Consider the following 9,699-nt stretch of genomic DNA (forward strand, 5'->3'; position numbering starts at 1 on the left):
TAGCCATTATGTTGCCTGCAAGTACAGTCTTGTTTTTTTGACAATACATTCTGGCCACCGGGATTAGAATTTGTATCTTCCCAAAACAATTTAGCTGCCCATGGGTAATTTAGGATGAGGGCTCTTCGTTCTTGTGTTGTTTTTGATGTAGAGGAAATGTCCTACTACTTGTCCAAGAAGAATCCCTTTTAACTGTGCTTTAGAGTCTACCCCAATGGTTGATCTTATTATTTGTCATTTTTTCCTATTACATTTCAGAAGGCAACTTCCAGTTTAAGAGTCACACTCTCGTATCTTCTATCCATATAAACTGAGATTAGGTGTAATTTAGAGAACAAAGAATAATATTTAATAATATTTAACTGCCCATTTTCCAAAACAGAGATGGACCCAGTTTGCAATCCAGTATAGGGCATATGGAAGGGAAAAGTCAAATTTAACCTGCACATATGATAAGAAATCTATTAAAATGGATCTTGCAGTAGGTCTTCATTGCTTTCAAAATAGCATGTGAGTTTCTTCCAAAGGTGCATCCCGTACTTCATAAAATGGTCCTTCTTTACCATTCTAGCCTTTTTTCTCACCATTTATTGAACTTCTTACAGGTCTTCCCAAAACACATGCTTTTCCTCACCTCTGGAAGTCTGCTCATGCTGAGATTTGCTTCCTTTCCCTCTGCTACCTAACCCCAATTGATCCTCTAGGACTAAACTTGGGCTGCACTTCCTTCTGGGTTCCCTAACTTCCCCAAAAATGCCATCATGAGGAGGCTTACTCCACTTTTTCCCACTGGTAGCCCATGTCCCCCTGATTTGCAATTGCCTTTTAGCTCACCTCTCTTCCCAATCACCCTGTAAACCTCCCTGAGGACATGACCATGTCTTGTTCACTGTTGCAGTCCCAGGACCTTGGGTGATTTATGGAACATAGTGGGTGCTTGTTACATTTTTACCAGATGGATGAATAAGTGGATGAAAGAATGAACTCCTTTCTAAGATGAAACAATCTGCTCTGTATCTTTTAAGTCTAGATATTATTCCCCATGACCTTACTACTCCCTGAAGGATTTGAATGACTGAATTATAATAGTTAATAGCATCCAGATTATTAAAATATTTGGGAAACTGCCAGATTTTTTTTATCATATGCATACTTTGCATCTGGATATTTTATTTGCACAGGGATTATTCTTCTGGGAAAGAATATAGGCATTCCTAGTGAATAAACCATCAAAAGAGATGGATCAGCCTAAGTTAACCTGAGAAACTAAATATAACTGAGTGGAAAGAAATAATGCTTACTGTTATTAAGAGGGAAAGCACACACCATGTTTTCTTCTGTAATCAATTGCAAATTTACATTTCATAACTCTGGTTGTTGTTTAACCAAAGATGATTATCTTCCTTGATTAGGAGTATCTTTTTTAAGGAAAAGGAATTGCTAATTAGTTTGCTAGCACTCTGTTGAAGGTGTTTGCAATTAAATTGAGGAGGTAAAGAAAGCTGCAAATGATTCCAATGCTGAAATTAGTCACCAAATATTGAAGGAGTTCCTTTTTCAAAGTGTTGGAAGTTTTAAACTTCTTAAAAAAAAAACGGGCGCCTGGATGACTCAATCTGTGAAGTGTCCGACTCTTGATTTAGGCTCAGGTCATGATCTCAAGGTCTTGAGATTGAGCCCAGGCTCCAGCTCCCTGCTCAGCAGGGAGCCCGTTTGAGATTCTTTCCCTCTGCCCCCCCCCCGTCCTGGTAGCCCCCCGTCATGCGCACTCAGGCATTTGTGTGCGCTCTCTCTCAAATAAATAAATATATAAACAAACAAACAAATAAATCTTTAAAGATAAAAAAGCCCTACTACCCAAAGCTATTCTTACCAAAAAAAAAAAGAATTTGCGGATTCTTGGTTGAGGCTAAAGAGACTGAGTATTCAACATTTTTATTATACCTGTACCTAAGAAGGAAAGCAAATTGCTAGTGTATATTTAGATACAATTAGATAAAATCATATCTAACCATTTTGAAATTGTTTATTCTCTTCATTAGTATGGCACTGACTATGCGTAACAGCGACCTCTGATTAGGTCACTTAGGACTGAGTCCATGAGTCCCCCCAAAGCTGTAGGTTTCACACATCACATGACTTTTATTTCTGTTCCTCTTTTCACCTGGAGACAAGGACAAGGGAGCAATCTAAAATGATGCACTGGTTTCTTCTTGGAAAATCAAATTGCCTAAAATTAATTATTTCCATCTTAACCATCGTTAGGTGTACAGTTCAATCGCATTCACCATATTCATGTTGTTGTGCGATGGATCTCCAGAACTTTTTCTTCTCGCCAAACTGAAGCTCCGTACCCAGGGACAACAGCTCCCCACTTCCACCCTTCCCTCCCCCAGTCCTGGCAACCACCATTCTATTTTCTGGGGTTTCCCCTCAATTTTAAAAAAATTGTAATAAATGGGCACCTGGGTGGCTCAGTCGGTTAAGCGACTGCCTTCGGCTCAGGTCATGATCCTGGAGTCCCAGGATCTTGTCCCGCATCGGGCTCCCTGCTCGGCGGGGGGTCTGCTTCTCCCTCTGACCCTCCCCCCCTCTCATGTGCCCTCTCTCTCATTCTCTCTCTCTTAAATAAATGAATAAAATCTTTAAAAAAAATAAAAATAAAAATAAAAAATAAAAAAATAAATTTAAAAATTGTAATAAAATACACATAAGAAAAAATTTACCAGCTTAACCATTTTTAAGCGTGCAGTTCAGTGGTATTAAATGCATTCATAAGGCTGCACTGTCAAAACCACCATCCATCTCCAGTACACTTTTCATCTTGGAGAACTGAAACTCTACCTATTGAACAGTAACTCCCCATTCTCCCCTCCCCTCAGCCCATGGCAACCATCATTCTACTTTCTGTTTCTATGATTTTGACTCTTTAAGTACATCCTATAATGGATTCACACAGTACTTGTCTTTTTGTGACTGGCTTACTTCACTTAATATAATGTCCTCAATGGCTACCTGCAAAAGAATGAAACTGGGCCATGTTCTTACACTATACACAAAAATAAACTCAAAATGGAATAATAATAAAAATAAATGTGAGACCTGAAACCATAAAACTCCTGAAAGAAAACATAGGTAATAATCTCTTGGACATTGGCCTTAGCAACATATTTATGGATATGTCTCCTCAGGCAAGGGAAACAAAAGCAAAAATAAGCTATTGGGGCTACATCAAAATAGAAAGCTTTTACAAGGTGAAGGAAACCATCGACAAAACAAAAAAGGCAACCTACTGAATGGGAGAAGATATTTGCAAATGAAATACTTGATAAGGGGTTAATGCCCAGAATATATAAAGAACTCATACAACTCATCTCAAAAAACAAAAACAAAAACAAAAACAAAAGACCCCAAAACAATCCAATTAAATATGCACAAAGGACCTGAGTAGGAATCTTTCCAAAGAAGACATACAGATGGCCAATAAGCACATGAAAGATGCTCAACATCACTAATCATCAGGGAAATGCAAATCAAAACCACAATGAGATATCACCTCATACCTCTCAGAATGGCTAAAATCAAAAACACAAGAAATAACAAATATGGATGAGGATGTAGAGAAAAGGAACCCTCTTGCAATGTTGGTGGGAATGCAAGTTGGTGCAAACAGTGTGTAAATAATACCATATGATCCAGGGGCAATTGGATAGCTCAGTTGGTTGAATGTCTGACTCTTGATTTGGCTTAGATTATGATCTTAGGGTTGTTGAGAACAGGCCCCACTTCTGGCTCTGTGCTGGGCAGGGAGTCTGCTGAAGATTCTCTCTCTCTCCCTCTCCCTCTGCCCCCTGCCCCCCACTGCATTCTCTCTCTCTCTCTTTCTCTCTCTCAAATAAATCAAATAAATAAATAAATACTTTTTAAAAAATAAAAAAGAAATACCATACGATCCAGTAATTCTGTTACTGAGTATTTACCCAAAGAAAATAAAAACACTAATACAAAAAGATACATGCACCTTTACATTTATAGCAGCATTATTTACAATAGCCACGATATGGAAGCAACCCAAGTGTCCATACATAGATGAATGGATAAAGTAGATGTGATATGTATAAATAATGGAATATTACTCTGCCATAAAAGAGAATAAAATCTTGTCATTTGTCACAACATGGCTGGACCTAGAAGGCATTATGCTAAGTGAAATGTCAGACAAAGAAAGACAAATACCATATAATTTCACTTATATGTGTAATAAAAAAAAAAGAAACGAATAAACAAAGAAACAGACTCTTAAACACAGAGAACAAACTGATGGTTCCAGGAGGAGGGGCAGAATGGGCAAAATAGATGGGGATTAAGAGATAAAAACTTCCAATTACAAAATAAATAAATCACAGAGATGATAAATACAGCCTAGGGAATATGGTCAATAGTATCGTAATAACATTGTATGGTGACAAATGGTAACTACGCTTATTAAAGTGAGCACTGAGTAATGCCTAGAATTGTCAAATCAGTAGGTTATACACCTGAAACGAATATAAAGAGCTCATACAACTCATCTCCAAAAAAACAAACAATCCAATTAAAATATGGGCAGAGGATCTGAGTAGATATCATATATATATATATATTCATATATATATAATAGACTATTATTATATTACACAATATATAATATGTATTATACAAATATAAAATGTCAAGATTCATTCATGTTGTAGCATATTGCATAATTTCTTTACTTTGCAAGGCTAAATACTATTCTTTGTATTTATATACTACATTTTGTTTCCCTATTCATACATTGATGGACACTTGAACTGCTTCTACCTCTTGGCTGCTGTAAATAAGACTGCAATGAACATGGGTGTTCAAATCTCCCTTCGAGTTTCAGGTTTCAATTCTTTTGGAAATATACCCAGAAGTAGAATGCTGGATCATTTGATAGTTCTATTTTTAATTTTTTGAGGACTGTTTTCCATAATGTCTATGCCGTTTTACATTCCCACCAACAGTGCATATGAGTTCCAATTTCTCCACGTCCTCACCAACATTTGTTTTCTTGTTTTGATAGTAGCCATCCTAGTGAGTGTGAGGTAGTATCTCACTGTAGTTTTGATTTGCATTTCCCTCATATGTGTGATGTTGAGCATCTTTTCTTCTGCTTATTGGCCATTTGTATATCTTCTTCAGAGAAATGTCTATTCAAATCATTGGCCCATTTTTAAATTGGGTTGTTTTCTTGTTGTGTCTCTATATTCTGGATATTAGTCCCTTTTCAGATATACAGTTTGCAAATATTTTCTCCCATTCTGTGGGCTGCTTTTTTATTCTGTTTAGAGTGTGTTTTGATGCAAATATTTAATTTTTTTGAAGTCCAATTTATATATTTTTTCTTTTGTTGCCTGTGTCTTTGGTGTCATATCCAAGAAACCCTTTAAAGTCTAGTCTGAATGCTTATGAATTAATCTTATTACCCTGCAGTTTAAAAAAATCCACATTAGTGCTTTTGTCTTGGCTTAGCTGAAAAACTAAGCAATGTACTGATCTATAGACTCAACACAATCCCTGTCAAAATCCCTGCTCGGCTTCAAAAGACACCATTAAGACAACGAAAAGACAAGCAACAGACTTGGACAAAATGTTTGCAAAACTCATATCTGATAAAGGACTTGTATCCAGGATATACAAAGAATGTGTATGACTCAATAATAAGAAGACAAACAACCTATCAAAAATTGGCCAAGAGCAACTTGAATAGACATTTTACCACAGAAGATATATGAATAGTTAATAAGCACATGAAAAGATGTTTAACATCATTTGTCATTAGGGAAAAGCAAATGAAAATCACATTGTGACACTATTTTACACCACCTGTAAAGGCTATAATAAAAAAGACAAGGGAGAGAGAGAGAGATGAATATACATTTTTAATAAATAAATAAATAGCTATACATATATAATATAAAAAAGACAACAATGTTGGAAAGACAGGAATCTTCCTACACTGCTGATAGGAATATAAAATGGTACAGCCACTTTACAAAGTAGTGTGGCAATATATTAAAAAGCTAAACGTAAGTTTACTATATGGCCTCACAATTCCATTCTTAGGCTACCCAAGAGAAAGGAAACCATATACCCACACACAGACTGGTACATGATTGTTCTTAGTACCATTTTTCAAAAGAGCCAAAAATTGGAAAAAAATTTAAATGTTCATCAATTGGTGAATGGACATGTAAAATGTGGTATATTGACACAATGGAATACTATGCAGCAATAAAAGGAACAAGCTACAGACATATGCTTCCATATGGAACAACCTCAAAAATGTTATTCTGACCAAAAAAAAAAAAAAAAAAAAAAAACAGTCACAATAGACTACATATTGTATTATTCCATTTATATGAAATATTCAGAAGGGACAAAGCTACAGAGACAGAAAGTAGATTAGCAGTTGCCTGGAACAGGAGTGAGGAGGAACAGGATCAACAGTAGATTCGCATATGAGATCTTATTGGCGTGATGAAAGTATTCTAAAAATGACTCATGGTAATGGTTGTATGACTTTAATGGAATGGAATATTTGAAAAGGTTGCATTTTATAAATCACAAAGACATGGCTAAATAATGTTAAAAATATATTTAGATTAAAAAATCCCTGGCTTTTTTTTGTTTTGTTTTTTTGCAGAAATTGACCAACTGACCCCCAAATTTATATGGAAATGCGAAGACCCAGAATAGCCAAGATAATCATGACAACGAAGAACTAAGAGAATTTACACATCCCAACTTTAGTAATTTAGAGAGAGAAAGAGAGAGCGTGTAAGTGGGGGGAGGGGTAGAGAAAGAAGGAGAGAAAGAACCTCAAGCAGACTCCTCACTGAGTATGGAGCCCCACATGGGGCTCGATCCTGTGACCCCAAGATCATGACCTGAGCCTAAACCAAGAGTCCACCACCTAACTGACTGAGCCACTCAGGCACCCCATACACATCCCAACTTTAAAACTTACTACAAAGCTACAGTAATCAAGACAGTGTGAAGCTTGCATAAAGACAGAGATAAAGATCATAAGAAATAAGAGCCCATAAGTAAGCCCTTACATTTATGGTCAATTGAGTTTTGACCAATGTGCCAAAAAATAGGAAAAGAATGGCCTTTTCAACAAATTGTGCTGGGACAATTGGGTATGCACAAGCAAAAAAATGAATAAATTTGGATGTCTTCCTCACACCATACACAAAAATCAGCTCAAAATGGATGAAAAATCTTAATGTAAGAGATAAAACTATGAACATTTTAGAAGAGGGGCACCTGGGTGGCTCAGTAGATTAAGCATCTGACTCCTGATTTTGGCTCAGGTCCTGATCTCAGGGTCCTAGAATCAAGCTCCACCCCCCTCCTGCTCAGTGGGGAGTGTGCTTGTCTCCCTCTCCCTCTGCCCCTCCGCTGCTCGCACTCTCTCTCTAAAATAAATGAATAAATCTTTAAAAAAATTTAGAAAATACACAGGAGAAAAAACTTTGTGAGCTTGAATTAGGAAAGTAATAAAGGGAATTGATAAATTGGATCTAATCAAAACAAAAAACTTTAAAACACACTATCAAGAAAGTGAAAAGATAATCTATGGAATTGGATAAACTATTTGCAAATCATATATCCAATAAAGAATATATATCTAGAATATATAAAGTAATCTGACAGCTCAGTAATAAAAAAACAACCAAATTTAAAAATGAGCAAAGGATTTGAATGGGCACTTCTCTAATGAAAATATACAAATGACTACTAAGCATATGAAAAGATGATCAATATCATTATTTATTGAGGAAATGCAAATCAAAACCACAATGAGACACTTCACATTCCACAGAAATACTATAGTCAATAAGACAGACAATGACCAGTGTTGGCGAGGACTAGAGAAGTTATGCCCGATATATCATGGTGGGAATATAAAATGGCACAAGCACTTTGGGCAACAATTTGGCAGTTTCTCAAAATGTTAAACATAGAGCCACCATACAGCCCAGCAATTCCATTCCTAGTTATCTACCAAGGAGAAATGAAAATAAATGTCCCCACAAAGACTTGTGTGCAAGTGTTCATAGCAGCATTATTCACAATAGTCAAAAGGTGGAAATAACACGTATGTCCATCATTGGTGAATGAATTAAAAAATGGAATTATACAATACAATTCACCAATAAAAAGGAACAAAGTACTGATACATGCTTCAACATAAATGATCTTTACAGCATGAATGAATCTCAAAAACCTCTTGTTCAGTAAAAGAAGCCAGACACAAAGGAACATTTATATGGATTCCATTTATATGGAATATCCCAGAAGGCAAACCAGTAGAGACAGAAAGTATGTTAGTGATTGCCCACAGCTGGGGGTAGGAATGGGAAATGACTTAAATGGGCATGAGATAGGGACGCCTGGGTGGCTCAGTCATTAAGCGTCTGCCTTTGGCTCAGGTCATAATCACAGGGTCCTGGGATCGAGCCCCTCATTGGGCTCCCTGCTCGGCAGGGAGCCTGCTTCTCCCTCTCCCACTCCCCTTGCTTGTGTTCCCTCTCTCGCTGTGTCTCTCTCTGTCAAATAAATAAATAAAATCTTGGGGAAAAAATGGGCATGAGATTCTTGTTTGTAGTGATGGAAACATTCTAGATTCTGATTGTGGTGGTGACGGTTGCACAACTTTATAAATATACTAAAAGTCATTTAACGTACACTTAAAATGGATGGATTTTATAGGATGTGAAGTATATCTCAAAAAAGCTGCTACGAAAAATACTCATTTTAAAAAGCTGTTAGAAATGGAAAGGACCTAGAGATCACCTGGTCTGATCTTCACATTTTGTAGACGACCTAAATGAGGTCAAGATAGGTTCAGTGATCCACCGAAGGTCATAAAGGCAGCTATTATCCTCATTTAATCTAGAACCCAGGCATTTGGGTTAGCATACTCATCAAGTTTCTTTCTTGGGTATGCATTTCTTGACTACCCAAACTAGGAAGAGTCACCTTTTAAGATGCTTTCAAAGCACTGAGTATATTTCCTTTATGGCCTCAAATACAGATTATCATTGTCCTTTGATGGGACAGGCAACTCGTTGAGAGGCCAACTCTCTTCCACTTTTGCTCACCATTTCATCCCTTGTGCCAGGCACAGCGTGCAGAAGTGATAGGGGCGCTCAATAAATACTTGTTGAGTTAATGAATAAATGAATAAACAGGTGGACCTGAAGCCCAAACATTCCCAATAATCATTGTGAAGTAATGCCTCACAAGGAATCTGCCCTTGGCAAAGACTGGGTGACACCCTTCACAGAGGTCTCCAGAGATGTGTGTTACCTACCTGTAACAAGGTGAAACCGAATATTTTATTGGATTTCAAAATAAGAATTACAGCTTCTTTTGAATGGAAAGAGGAGCCATCACAGAAGAAAAGGCCAACGGGGTTTTGGGTAACTGTAAGGAAAGAAGAGAATTTCGGGTGAAGCTTTCGTTTAAGACAACACAAGCCTGTAAAAAGCTATAGATCAGGGACAGCTAATGTAAGAGCTTGACAGGTTTTGCAACTGTTCAGCTGGTTACTTTTGTTATCTTTCCGAATATTTGCTGGGGGGGGCATGAATGCGGGGGAGGGGAGAATCTGCAGTTGGGCAA

This window comes from Mirounga leonina, unplaced genomic scaffold, assembly GCF_011800145.1.
Source record: "Mirounga leonina isolate KUSES-001 unplaced genomic scaffold, KU_Mleo_1.0 Mir_99861, whole genome shotgun sequence".
In the NCBI taxonomy this organism is placed as follows: domain Eukaryota; kingdom Metazoa; phylum Chordata; class Mammalia; order Carnivora; family Phocidae; genus Mirounga; species Mirounga leonina.